Source organism: Canis aureus, chromosome 4 (assembly GCF_053574225.1).
Source record: "Canis aureus isolate CA01 chromosome 4, VMU_Caureus_v.1.0, whole genome shotgun sequence".
Classification (NCBI taxonomy): domain Eukaryota; kingdom Metazoa; phylum Chordata; class Mammalia; order Carnivora; family Canidae; genus Canis; species Canis aureus.
Window position 1 is genome coordinate 30697272 of NC_135614.1, and position 12876 is coordinate 30710147.

The 12876-nt window shown below is 60.3% G+C and overlaps 1 protein-coding gene and 1 long non-coding RNA gene across 7 annotated transcripts in view; one reads left to right on the top strand and one right to left on the bottom strand.

Annotated features, from left to right (window-relative positions):
• The window catches only part of ZMIZ1 (zinc finger MIZ-type containing 1), a 230700-nt gene that overhangs the window by 98399 nt on the left and 119425 nt on the right, over positions 1-12876 (top strand). The gene's annotated exons all lie outside the window — the stretch shown is intronic.
• On the bottom strand, positions 8216-9434 carry LOC144311840 (uncharacterized). Its single transcript, XR_013377342.1, has 2 exons — positions 9195-9434; positions 8216-8401 (listed from the first exon to the last, which is right to left on the bottom strand). It is a non-coding gene; the product is annotated as an uncharacterized LOC144311840 (long non-coding RNA).

The window sequence follows — 12876 nt, forward strand, 5'->3', positions numbered from 1 at the left end:
AGCGGGCCTCCCCGGGCCAGCTCACAGGACTCCCGGGAGCCAGTGCGAGCCTGGCCGTCACTCGCCTGGAAAGTGGCTCCTGTTTGGGAACAGGAATGCCCTGGATAGGAAGAAGAAGGGAGGGGACGGTCGGTGAAAAAAACAAACAAGCAAGGGATTATGATCCCTGAAAATGTGCTCTTTGTCTAATGCTGGAATGTGCCCAGGGAGTCAGCAACGGGGCACGGGGAGGGCGGGCGCTGTGCCGAAGGGGCACGGGTGGAAGCCACGGTGGAGCAGTGGGTGGGGTGCTGCCCTGGGCCCCGTTGGGGATGTGTGTCCTCTTCCCCTAGAAGCCTCATAAATATGTGGCCAATGAGAAGAGCCGCTGGGTCTCTCCAAACCCCCGTGTGAGCAGAGCCTCCTGCCCCACCAGCATCCCCACCAGTCATGCGGCAGACCTTTATTTAGCACCACCTGTGTACCAGCCCTCTTCTGCGAGTTTGGGAAACATCAGTGAGCAAGAGACCAGGCCCCTGCCCTCATGGAGGTGACATTCTAGCAGGGGGAGGAAGAGCCTAGATGTTTCGAGCTACAAGGCCCTCGGGGACAGTCCCGCTGCCTGTTGGTGGGGACAGTCCCGCTGCCTGTTGGTGCCAGAGGCAGCGGGTGGTGGTCTGCGAGGGCCTCCTGTGCGCCAGGGCATAGCCTCCCGCCTGTCAGTGCAGCCCAAGGCTTTTGGTGCACACGGGCTGAAGGCCCAGAAGCTTCCGGAGAGATGTGGGGCCCACGGGACCGGTGTGTGTGTGTGTGGGGGGGTGCTTTCAGCCAGCCTGGGCTAGTGCTGCTTCCGTCAGCGAAGAACAGAGCTGAGAGCGGCCCTGGGAGTGGGTGCAGAAGGGGGCTCGGCGGGGCAGCATGAGGCTTCCAGCTCCGGGGGTGCCCACTGGCTGACCCTGGAGAGGGTCCCGAACCCCGGTGTGCCTCAGTGTCCTCATCTGCAGCACACGATGCTCAGACAGCTCACCTGGGCTCATTCCAGGCTGAAATGTGGTCACAGTGCCCGGCTTGTAGGTACCAGCCTGGGGGGGGGCGCAGGCTCCCTTGGCCGGGGGACTCAGTTGGGAATCTGCCAGTCTGGTTAGTGGTCATTCTTTCTTCGCCATAACCTGGTGGCATCGGGGCGCCTCTTCTCTCTGGGGGCCTGTTCCCCGCTCTGTCCGTCCAGGGAGCGGGGTGTGCCGACGTGGGGGCCAGGAAGCCAGGGAAGGCGGTTTGGCAAGTGGGGGCACCGGGTGTGTCGGCTGCTAACCGAGCCCTGCCAGCTGGCAGGCACGTGCGGCCAGAGCTGTTCCGGGGTAAGGCCTGATGGGGATCCCTGGGGGCCCTGGGGGGCCGTGGAGCTCCCCTGGGCCTGCCAGGGCTTCCCGAGTGCCGCGAGGCCCGGGATTTCTCTCCCGACACAGCCAGCAGCAGCAGAGCGCGGCTGCTCCCAGCGCCTGGCAGGGACCCGTAAATTGAAAACATGATGTTTCCTGTCAGAGGCCAGCGCGGGGCTGGACTCGGTGTGGCCTTGGAAAGCTGGCCTCGCTCTCAGGAAGCCCTGCTCCCCACAGCACCGCCACAAAAACAGTGGAAAAGTGAAACCTTTTCAAGTCTGTGTTTCCACTGTAAACAGGGGATGAAAGCTGGCCCCTGGCCTCCTGGCGCTGCTCAGCCTTCCTCCGCCCGCGCCAGCCTGCGCAGTCTTTGGAGGCACCTCAGCTGCCCCCTGGGCCCCAGACAGCGCCCCCCACCCCCGCCCCGATCAGAGAAGCCCAGGCCCCCTGACCATGAGGGCTTCCAAGTGTAGGTCAAGCCTCAGGCCTCAGTACCCGTCTCGTGAGGTGAGAAGGACGAGGGGAGGACACCAGGGCGCAGAGAGGGACAGGACGCGCCCAAAGTCACACAGCGACGTGGGGGCAGCCCTGGCCCCTCCTTCCTGCCCACGGTGATGTTCCAGGGCCTACAGGCCCCGGTGGGAGGCTCCGGTGGGTGGGCTCCGTGCCTGCATACAGCCGGCGCCCACTGCAGCCAGGGCTCCTTTGCCTGGGTCCTGCGGACGAAGAGCCTCACACGAGTCGCGTTTAGTGGGCTTAGTGGCTTATTTCAACTCTAAGAACATCCTTTACTCCGTATAGTAAATGTAAATGCACTCTTGTTGCAGGATGTCTGGAAGTCCCGTAAAAGTTGAAAGAAGAAAAATAAAACCCGTCCGTGATCCTCCCACCTACCGGCCATCCCGATCGGCATTCTGGTGTATTTCTTTCTGGTCACTTTATAATTTCCTTTCCTTCTCTTTGGGACTTCTATCATGAGCAGGTTTCAGGGTGACTCAGTGTTCCTAGAAAATGTGATTCTTAATGGCCCTGTGGAAGGACCTGGAACAGGGCTCAGGCCGTCTCCCCACCACCCCCCGCCCCGGGTCGGCTTGGCCCCCTGGCCGGGGTGGGGCATTGGGTGGGGATGCAGTGGGGAGAGACCCCAACCCTGGAGTTCCTGCTGAAGGCGCCCTGGCCTGGTCCCCGGACTGGAGAACGCGAGCGGCTCTGATTTCCCTTGTGACCTCTGGCCTGTCTGATCGGCCTCCCCACCTGTGAATGGGCGAGCGGGGCCCCACGAGTCCTCGGGGCTCATCAGCCTGCCTCAGAGCCAGCTGCCTGCAGGCAGACGTGCCTCCCTTTGGTCCGTCCAGCACTGGGTGCCTACTCTATGCAGGTGTTGGCGCATCAACTTGATGAGAGGCCCCTGTTCGTAGCCCTGTCCTCCCCACAGTCGTGCCTCCCACACTCCTGCCCCTGCTAACCCTCCGGCTCCCCAGGCCCTCCTCCTCGCCAACCCCTCACCAGGCAGCCAGCTGGGCGGGGGCGGCAGGGGTCCCAGGAGGAGCCATCTCCGGCCCCCTCCATCCGCCAACGTCCTTGGTGGCCCTTAGACAGCTTTATGGAGGACGGATGGAGGCTGTCTCCCTCCTGGCAGGTTTATTTCTTCATTTTTCAAGCCTTGCTCTGATTTTTCCGTGTCGGCTTCCCTGGTCCCCTCTCCCCCTCCCTCTGCATGCTTCCCCTCCCTCCCCCTCCAATCTGTCAGCCCAGCCAGGAGAGAGGGCCACTGGCCTCCAAGGTGATTGAATTATTGGGGGGGGGGGGGGAGACAGGCCAGGGTTTTCTGCGTGAGTGCTTTTGGCTTCCTGCCCTTGGAGAGGGGCTGGAGGAGGGGGTGCGACTGGCGGCGACCGTGGGCCGTGGGTTTCCCAGACTGCCCTGCTCTCTCCTGTCTGGGCCCCAAATGAGCTCTGCCACCGATGGTGTGGGCTGCCCGAAGGCCACTGCCCCTCTGCCCAGCCCGGCCCTGCTCAGGGCTCGGTTTCACCCCCAACCAGATGGGCAGGTCTCTATCCAGGCGAAAAGGGGAAGGAGAGGTGTTAGGGCAGCCTCGAGCCCTGACTCACACAGGGAACCTCTCACCCGTTGCTGGCGGTGCTGCGGGCCTGGGACCCCGGACGAGGAAGAGAAGGAGGTTGACACATAAAGCACCTACTGTGCGCATGACTTCATGAAAACCTCCCCTTTGCATAGTAGCTCAGAGACCGGTGGCAACAGGTCAGGGTTCCTGGCCTTGTTCTTGCGGCTGAGAAAGGTGCCTGAGAAACTCCTCCTGCTGGCCCCTCGGCTCCTAGGCGACCAGAGGGGTCTGGCTGGGTCTCTTCAGGTTCTCCAGGGAAAGCAGAAAGCCAGACACTCAAAAGGGGACCCCGTAACTGCTTGGTAGACTTCCTTCCACTGGAGCGAGAGCAGAGAGGCGAAGTCCCTAGCCCCAGGTCACACAGCTCGAATCGGGGCCCGCTTTGCCGGTCTCCAAGCCGTCCCTCCCGGTCTGGGTGTCGCCAGGGGAGGCTGCCGTTCCGGCTGGCATCGTCCAACCTCAGGGCTGCTCGGGGTCCCACCCCCTTCCCGCTGGTGTCCGTGCCCCCATCAGGCCGCACGCTCTCGCTCTGTCCTGGCCGCCGCCGTCGCCGTCGCCCAGAGGAAGGGCCGGGAGGGAAGCCCCCTCCCCCGCTCTGCTCGGGCTCATGGAAATGAAAAACACATTGGCTTCATTATCCCGGACTGAATGAGCAGGGTTGCCATGGTGACAGCCATCTCGGGCCCGCGAGGGGGCAGGGAAGGGGCTGGCAAGGCCGTGGCAAGTGGGGACCGGGCGGCAGGTGAGCAGGTGCCCCAGGCGGGCAGGCGGTAGGAGCAAGTGCTCCCGTGCCACCCACCCCTGCGCCACCCACCCCTGCGCCGGGCCCCTGGCTTCCAAGCCCCGCCTGCGGGCGGAGAGGGGCAGGCAGGCCCCATCCTCCACAGACCGGCCCCTCACCCACCTGCACCGCGGCCTGTCCTCTGTCCCCTTCCAGGAGGATTTTGCTGAGGGTGAAGGTGGGCTCGTGCCTCACACCATCCTAGAGGCCAAGAATGAGGGAGGAGGCGGGAGGTGGGGGGCCAGATGAAGGAAGAGGGTCCCCCCCACTCCCCTCGCAGAGATCAGTCCTGGGACTGACTCCACAGGCCTCCCCAGGGGCCAGGGCTGAGGATGCATGAGGGTGCCAGGCTGTGCACACCCCAGCACTGCAGTGTGACAGAGCCCGTCCCGCTGACCCGGTCCTCCAGCATAACCCCCCTGACAAGAGGATGGGTCATCAAATAACCAGCAGGGAAATAGGCTCAATGGCGGTTGTGGGGATGCCAGCAGGGCATCCTGGTCCAGCACAGCCTGTGCCTGTGGAGGAAGGTCCCCTTGCCGCCAGGCCTGGGCTGGGCTGTCCCCGTGACCCAGACCCTGGCCAGAGCCAGGCGCCCTGATACCCATATGGGCTCACCTTTTCCCAGAGCCTGTCACCCCAGGGCCTGAGACTGAGAGCAGCACCCCCTTGGTAGGCCCAGGTCCTACCTCCGATGTGCTCGGGCTGGTCCAGGGGAGACAGACTGTACCTCCTTTCTCCTCTGGCTCCCTGATGGCGTGGGGGCCCAAGCTGGCCCCCTGGAGGATCCCCAAGCAAACACTGCGGCCTGTCTTAGAGCAGATTGTCTCGGCCGGCCCCTCCTGGTGATCCAGAGGCACTCAGGAGCATCGAGTGCCCACTAGGGACTTCCCTTTTAGACAACACTGGTCAGAGAAACCCCACACTGACTCCAATCCCAGTTTCACCCTGGCCCCGAACCCTGACTTCAGACTGAGCCTCCAGCCCAGCCTTCTGGCCCAGCCGCCTGGGCACACTCCCACCTGTGCTGAGTCCAGCCTCTGTTCCAGCTGTTCTGTTTGCCTCGCCAGGTCTGGCCACCTCCTGCTTCCTATTTTAGAAGAGGAACCCCCTGCTGCCAGAGGGCACATGACTAGTCCAAGGGCACAGAGACTCCGGGCACCACGGCCTGGGGTGGGATTTCTCTTTCCCAAGAGACAGATCCTTTCATTCCCCGATGACATGGGTCAGGGCTCCACATGGCCCTAGACCGAGAGCCTGGCAACTCCAGGGGCTGGGGACAGGCTCCGTGCCAGAGCAGGTTTGGAGAGGAGGCAGAGAAGATTTTAGCTCCTTGACAGCTGTTCTTGGTGGAGGGGGCCCGACCCCAGCCTTGCTGACCGCGCCTTAGCAAGCGGACATGGTGCTGCGGCCCCTCCTGCGGTGGGCCGTGGGCCTCGGAGGAGACAGGTGGTGAGCAGCCAAGCTCGGCAGATGTGGTCGGGGTGTCCATGACACGGCCATAGCCTTGCCTCCCTGCCAAATGGAGGTCGGTGCCGGGGGGGAAGGCAGTGCCGGCAGGAGGAACCCCGGCGCCTCCCTGGGGGAGAGGAAATCCAGGGGTTCCCAAACAGCCACCTGCCACTCGGATCTGCAAGCAGATCCTGGGGGCTCAAGCTAAGATGCCGATTCCCCAGCCCTCCCAGGGAGGCTGGGACAGAGCCCAGCAGTCAACCCCAAACCTCAGACCGTGGGCAGCGCTTGCCTTGCTGCCTGCAGGGGCCTAGCCAGCCCGTGTCAGCCTCTCAGGCCCTATGCTCCGGGCCTCCCTGCAGAGGTCCCCTCCCTGTGCTTCTGGTCCTAGGGTCACATCCCCTTGCTGGGCCTCCCCGGGTCCTGTCCTACAGAGGGCCAGCCTCAAGCCAACCCGGGGGCCTTGGGCCTAGCCCATCCCCCTCTTCCCTCTCATCCATCGTCCACCCGCCCCAAAGCCCGCAGTCCCCATGGCATCTGTCTCCCCACCATTGACCTCCTCTGACTCCGCGGCTGTGTGTCCCGGGCCCGCCTCCCAGCCACCGCCACGGCTCCCGCCCGGCTCCCCGCCCATCAGCTGAGGGCAGCCGCTGGGCAAAGCTGTCATTTTCCCTGCCAGGAATTATAGGTTTGGGACTGAGGGAGTCTGAACTGCAGGAGGAGGAGCCGGGCCTCTCACCCTGATGCCAACCCCAAGAGACACCTCACGGAAAGGGTGGCCTGCTGTGGAGTGCTTCTGGGGCCGGGTGGGGATTTCTGTAACCCAGTGTCACCCCGGCTGTGTGTGTGCGTGTGCGCGTGTGCGCGTGTGTGCATAGCCTCTCAAGAGTCACAGATTCTCTCATATTCATTTAACTTAATCCTCCCAGGTATCACATAGGCAAACCAAACCCATCTTCCAGCTAGAGACACGGCTCAGAAAGGGCGGTGGACTAGCCTGGATCACCCAAGAGACTGCAGCGGAGGCAGACCAGGCTACCCTGGCCCTCCGCTGCCCCACCCCCCGGGTGGCCGCTCCTCCTGGCCCTGCACACCCCACACCGCTCATTGGGGGTGGGGCAGAGAAGAGACGGGGCCGTCCCAGACCTCCACTTAGGCCCAAGCGCCAGGCCCCGTGGTCCAGTGGTGTGTGTCACAGCCACCATGCCAGCTGCTGGGGAAGGTGGGACAAACAGAGCCGTGTCCCTTTCTGCTCGGCCATCCCAGTGCCCCCTGGAGCTGGGTTTACAGGGAACGGTGTGACACAGGCCTGGACTATGACAGCCTTGGTTCAGGGTACACAGATGCTGGAAACCCCTCCCGATGGTTCACCCACCAGTGGATGACCCCAACCAGACCCAAACCTGGGTCCCCCATTATCCACTCTGGAAGGAAATGGAGTGAATGTCCATGTGCCAGGAACGGGGCCCAAGGACCCCAAATGGTTTTGAAGATTTGAGGGAACACAGTGGATCGGTTCCCAGCACAGGCCTTAGAATCAGGCTGCTGGCATCGGGGTCCGAGCCCAAGTCACGCAACCTCTCTGGGGCCTTGCTGGAGATGAGACGAACCTAAAGCTCTTAGCACAGAACGATGAGGTGAACAACGCATGTTCACTGGGCGTCTGCTAGGGTCCCCCTTCTTGGTTCAGCAGGCGCTAACGGTCCCTACTCACCACGTGACTGCCAGGAGTGGGGTGTGAGGGCTGGCATGGTGCGGGGCCCGCAGGGAGAGAGAGCAGCCTGGCCCTCCTGGGACAGCTCAGGAGCCTGCACTTCTGATGAGTGGGACTGGGCCACTGGGTCGGCCGCCACTCCCTGGACTGGGTGGCCAGCCCAACCTGGCCCGTGTCAGGAGCCGGAGCATGAGGGAGCCAAGGCTGGGGGAAGGCCTGCCTGTTCTTGGGAATTCACGGCGTGTCTGCCTGTCACAAGTACCTCGATAGGGAAGATTTGTGGGTGAGATTTGCAATTCTGTTTTCTCTGAGGGTTATAAATCAGCTGCATGCACACCCGGCTACAGTGTGGGCCTGAGACGCGCACACACACACACACACACACACACGCACGCACGCGTGCGCACATGCTCACACACACGTGCAGAAATGCGGTCCAGGTCCTGCCTGCCTTTCCCTAGGCTGGGAGAAGGAGCTCTTGGGGGAGCTGAGCTCTAAGAAGGGAAAATCCCAGGTGCCCAGCTACTGCCTAGCCTTACAGGATCCCAGAATCATCCAGAATCAAGGGCTCGAGGCTGGGAGGCAGGATGTCCCAGTGGCTGGAGAAACAGTGCATCATGTGGGTTACTAGTGTGAGCTCAAGAGCCTGCCTGGCTGGGTCCAAACCTTGGCCCTATGCCTCCCTAGCCACATTGCTTATAGAGCTGCATGCCTCAGTTTCCACATCGGCGAAACGGAGCCAATCATAGCATGCGCTTCATAGGATGGCCGCGGCACAAAATAAGTTAAGCGGAGTAGAGTGCTTTAATCACAACAGGCACGTCGTATGAGCTCAGGCAGGCGTGGCTGTTCGTCACCATCCTCATTGTTAGTTAAGAGCCATAGGTGTCAGGCGAGGGCTTGAACCCTGCCCTCCCTCCTGGTAGCTTTGTGAACGCAGGGACCGTTACTACCGACTCCGCAGAGCTGTTCTGGGCACAAGGGAGATGAAGCTCATGAAGGACACCGTATCAGGGCCTCGGGGCGTGGCAGCCGGGGCCGTGTCTACCCCTGATTCGGGGCCCCCAGGTGGCTCTGCTTCTAGGGCCTGTCTTCCCAGGGAGTGTTTGGAGGCAGAGGGGAGCAGAGGAGTGAGTTCTGGAACCTCTGTCTCCCTTCTGCCGGCAAGGGAAGAAGTCTCCAGCTGGAGCCCCTCTCCTGTCCCCATCCCTGTCCCAAGAATCGGCCTGGAGGCTGGCAGGTGTGGCTCCCAGCTCTGCCACTCACTGACGGGTGGCCTTGGGCAGATCACTTGACCCTTCAGTCCCCTCCAGCGAGGAATAACTGCGCCTGCTTCGCCGGGCAAGTAGAGGGCAAATTAAATGAAATAATGTGTGCGGAGCACTTAGCACAGCGCCCAGCGGCCAGATAAGTACTCTAATGCGATGGCAGGGCCTATCTGCCTCCTCTCCTTTCCCCCACCTACTCCCACCCCCTCCCACACCTCGGAAGACCGAGGCAGTCTTCCCCCACCAGGTGTTTAAATGTTCCACTCTGGGGACATGGACCCTAAAATCCATGAGGTACCCGTGAAGCCGCTTTTGAGTGACCCTGGATGGAGGGAGATGAGCTCTCTTCCCGTACAGTTGCCCCGTGCCAGCCACGGACAGAGGCGCGGCCTTGCTGGTCCCTAGGCCGCCCACCCTAGAGCCTTCACCACTACCTTGGGGTCCTCGGGTGCTGCCGCACGCAGGCTAGTTTCCAGGTGGTTTCTGCCATTTTTACCTGTTCCGTCCTCAAGCCCTAGGAGGCAGTGATCTGAGGATGAGTAGCTGCTTGCACACGTGCAGGGGGAAGCGAAGGGGGCCGCACTGTGCCCAGTATTTGCATCTCTCCCCACTCCCCCCACCCCCCAGCTCACGGCCCAGGCGAGCAGCACGGTGAGGCCTTGGCCGCGGGTAATTGTTGGGAGCATCCCGGGCCAAGCCTTGGTCTCCCGGCAGAACTTTGGAGGCTGGACTTCTCTGTTGCCAGGGAAACCAATGTGTTCCCTGGAAAGGAAACCACAGTGCTTTGGCTGTTAAGACACCCTCCCTACCCCCCACCTCCCAAAAAACGAGTTCCCTCCAAAACTGATTCCCCCGAAACTGTCTAGTCGGCAGCATCCCGCCTCCTCCCTGAGCCTGCTGAAATGATAGAAAATGAAATCTGCCCCTGACCTTGTGCTTTTCACCTCTTTTTTAAACATTCCACTGTAGCACAAGGACATGTTTTGTTTTTTCTTATTTATCTTCCTCCCATGCCAGCTGGGGCTCTGAGTCCTTCTCTTGTTGACTGGAGCCAGAAGGGGAAGGACTTCCACATTTTTTTTTTCGTTCAGCTGTCAGCAGAAATAAAACAAGCAGGTTTATATTTGGAAAGCAGAGGGTCTCAGCCACCAGATCGCTATGTCCGGGATAGGTCACAGCCTTCGTGTCCCCTCACGGCTTGAAATTTGATCTGCAGATTTGAAGGGTGGTGGGGAGGATACAGCAGGCCTGGCTTTCTTCACACTGACTTTTAAATGGCATTGGAGGGTCATGGGTGGTTCCTCAGCGGCTGACAACTCAGGGCCCAGGCAGGGATGGCTCTTAGAAAAGAATCCTCTGGGAGGACCTAGAGCGGTCAGATAGAGGCAAGGTCTCGAGTGCCCACATTTCCTTCCCATTCGTCTTCTGACCCCGTGCAGGGAGGCGGGGAGCCCTCACCCAGCCACACAGGTGAGGCACCTGAGTCTCAGAATCTTGAGATTGTCCAAGCAGTGGAGTCAGGACTCCCAGCCAGGCCGCAGTGACCCCGTGCATCATCCTATTAGGAGGCAAAGCCAAGCCAGGGAAGGAGGGAGAGAGAAAGGTGGCCAGCGTTCACTTTCAAGAGCCCCAAATGCTTTGGGGGATACAGTAGAGAGGGGAGAGAATGTGAAGAGACCTTGCTCCAAATCCCAGACACCTCCTTACCCCCTCTTGGGCCTGGGTCTCCCCCTCTGAACAACTGCCTCAGACCTGCCTCCCCCTAAGGCCCCTGCCAGGGCCACCCCCCTCTCACTGCTCATAGGGCCACCTTGTTTTGGTGATTGAGCAGTTAATTTTCCACCTAGAAGTGATGCTCTGTTCCGTAAGTAATTTTAAACAAATTCTGTTCCTGTCCTTGCACTTCCGCGGGGTAGGAGAGAAAAACAGGAGCCGGCTGGGTTTTCCACCATCCTCAGCGGAGGGGGGTTTGCAGGCAGCTTGCACTCTGGGGCCGCGTGCCTTTAGAGCCCTGGACGGTGAGGGCACAGCACTCTGTCCCCGAGAACAGCCTCAAGAGGCTCAAGACCCGGCCCCAGGTCTCAGGTTGAGCAAGTGGGTCCTGAGGAGCCATTTCGATGGGGTGTCAAGTCCTCTTCGGCCCCACACTGGATTTTCATCAGGTCTTTCTTGGTGACTCCTGAAACCCCCTGTCAGATCTTCCTATTAGCATGAGGCTCTAGGAGTGTAGAGTAAACTAATGAATTACAGCATGATTACACAGCACATAATTAACTTTGTAATTAATATGCAACTGCCACTTAAGCTAAAACACTGCTTATAGAGACGTACGGCAATAGTAAATCACAGGTCAGAAATAGCACTTTGGAATTTTCAAAAGAATGAGCGTAAGCAGGGAATCACTTAAGGCAGCAGGGCGAGTTAATTAAAAAGCAGATGAATTGTGAGCGCCCTACTCCATCTCAGTACCCTCTCCCTTAAGAACGACCCTGATGCCACCCTCCCAGCCTGACTGGCCAGGCCTGGTCAGAAAGGGACTGGTCATGCGGGTGTGTTTCTGAAATGAGACCGGCCTGCCCTGCCCTGTCCTAGCTACCCTCGCGCCTTAGCCCTCTGCTCAGTCCCATGGTTTGGCCCTCGGGGTGTGTGCTGCCAGCAGGTGGGTTGGTGGGGTTGGTGTAGCTCATCAGCCTTCACCTGGATTCTGGGTTCCTAGAATGCAGGGATGTCATCTCACTTTTTTTTTTTTTTTTTAAATCCTTCCTTCCCCCAGCCTCCTGCCAGCACATTAAAGCCAGAAAATGCCTTAGGAGGAGCACCTGGGTGGCTCAGTGGTTGAATGTCTGCATTTGCCTCAGGTCGTGATCCCAGAGTCCTGGGATCGAGTCCCGCATCGGGCTCCCTGCAGCGAGCCTCCCTCTGCCTGTGTCTCTGCCTCTCTCTGCGTGTCTCTCATGAATAAATAAATAAAATCTTTTTAAAAAGAAAAGAAAATGCCTTAGGAACCATCTTACCCACCCCCATTTTGCCAAAGCCAGACAGGCCAAGGGCCGAGTGCTGTGGTCACATGGTGGCATGGACCCACGCCTGGTGGGGATCCCTCTCCTGTACTCTGTTTTAGCCCTACCTCCGGCTGGGGAGGCCTTTGAAGTGTGTCAACCCCAGGTCCCCATCCCAGCAACTCCACTGCCCTGCTATGTGACCTTAGGCAAGTTACATAACCTCTCTGGCCCTCAGTTTCCTCATCTGTCAAGTCTGAGCAATGATGCCCAACTCCTTGGGTCAGTGTGAAAATTAAGTGAGGTAACGTGTGTGAAAGGGCCAGGTGCAGGGTGAGTGCTCACTGCATGCTGATGCCCTCGGCCACCCTCAGGGTTTAGGGGTGCTTGGGGAAGCCTGTGACATCTCAATCAGGTCCATCCTTCAGGGGCTGAGAAAACAGGCCCAGAGAGGCAGGCTGTGTGTCCACGGCCAGGAGCCCCCCGATAATGGACCTCTTGTCCACATTCCCACTCTGGGCTGGGTGCTGCAGGTGCAAGCCAGCACAGGACAGCATCCTGGGGCATGACCGACGTGAAGGCCTGTTCCGGGCCATCTGCAAAGCCCCCTCTATGGTGCACAGGGAGATGGATGCTGGGCTTCCAAGTCTGACAGATGCGGGTTCAGATCCCCACTCTACCATTTTGTGATCTTGGGCCAGTTCCTTCGTCATTTCCTGTCTTCATGTTCACATCTGTAGATGGCGCTAATCACTCCACCTGGGGTTATATGGTCATAAAGATAATCCACCTAGAAGGCCATGTGTGCCTCCGGACACCCAGTAGATACTTAAGGAGACCCGTTTTGTTCTCAGCATTATTCACAACGAGGAACAGAGGTTCCTGAGTGGGTGCCAGCGGGCTCCCCACCCCCATGGCCTCAGGGATTCTCTGAACTCTGGCCTCCTTGGCCACCTTGGCCCGTGCCCTCCCTTGGCAGTTCTTGTCTTGGGTGGGGCCGAGGAGGAGCCAGTCTCTCTGCCTCAGGCAGCTCATGTGACCTTCCAGCTCTGGCCTTTGCCCTGGCCCAGGCAGCTCTCCCGACCTGGGCCAGGCCTGCTGGGGGTGGGCAGGCTGAGCCACCCCCGCCTCAGGCCTCAGGCTCCAGGCCGGTTGGGTGTACCATGCTGGCGGTGGCTG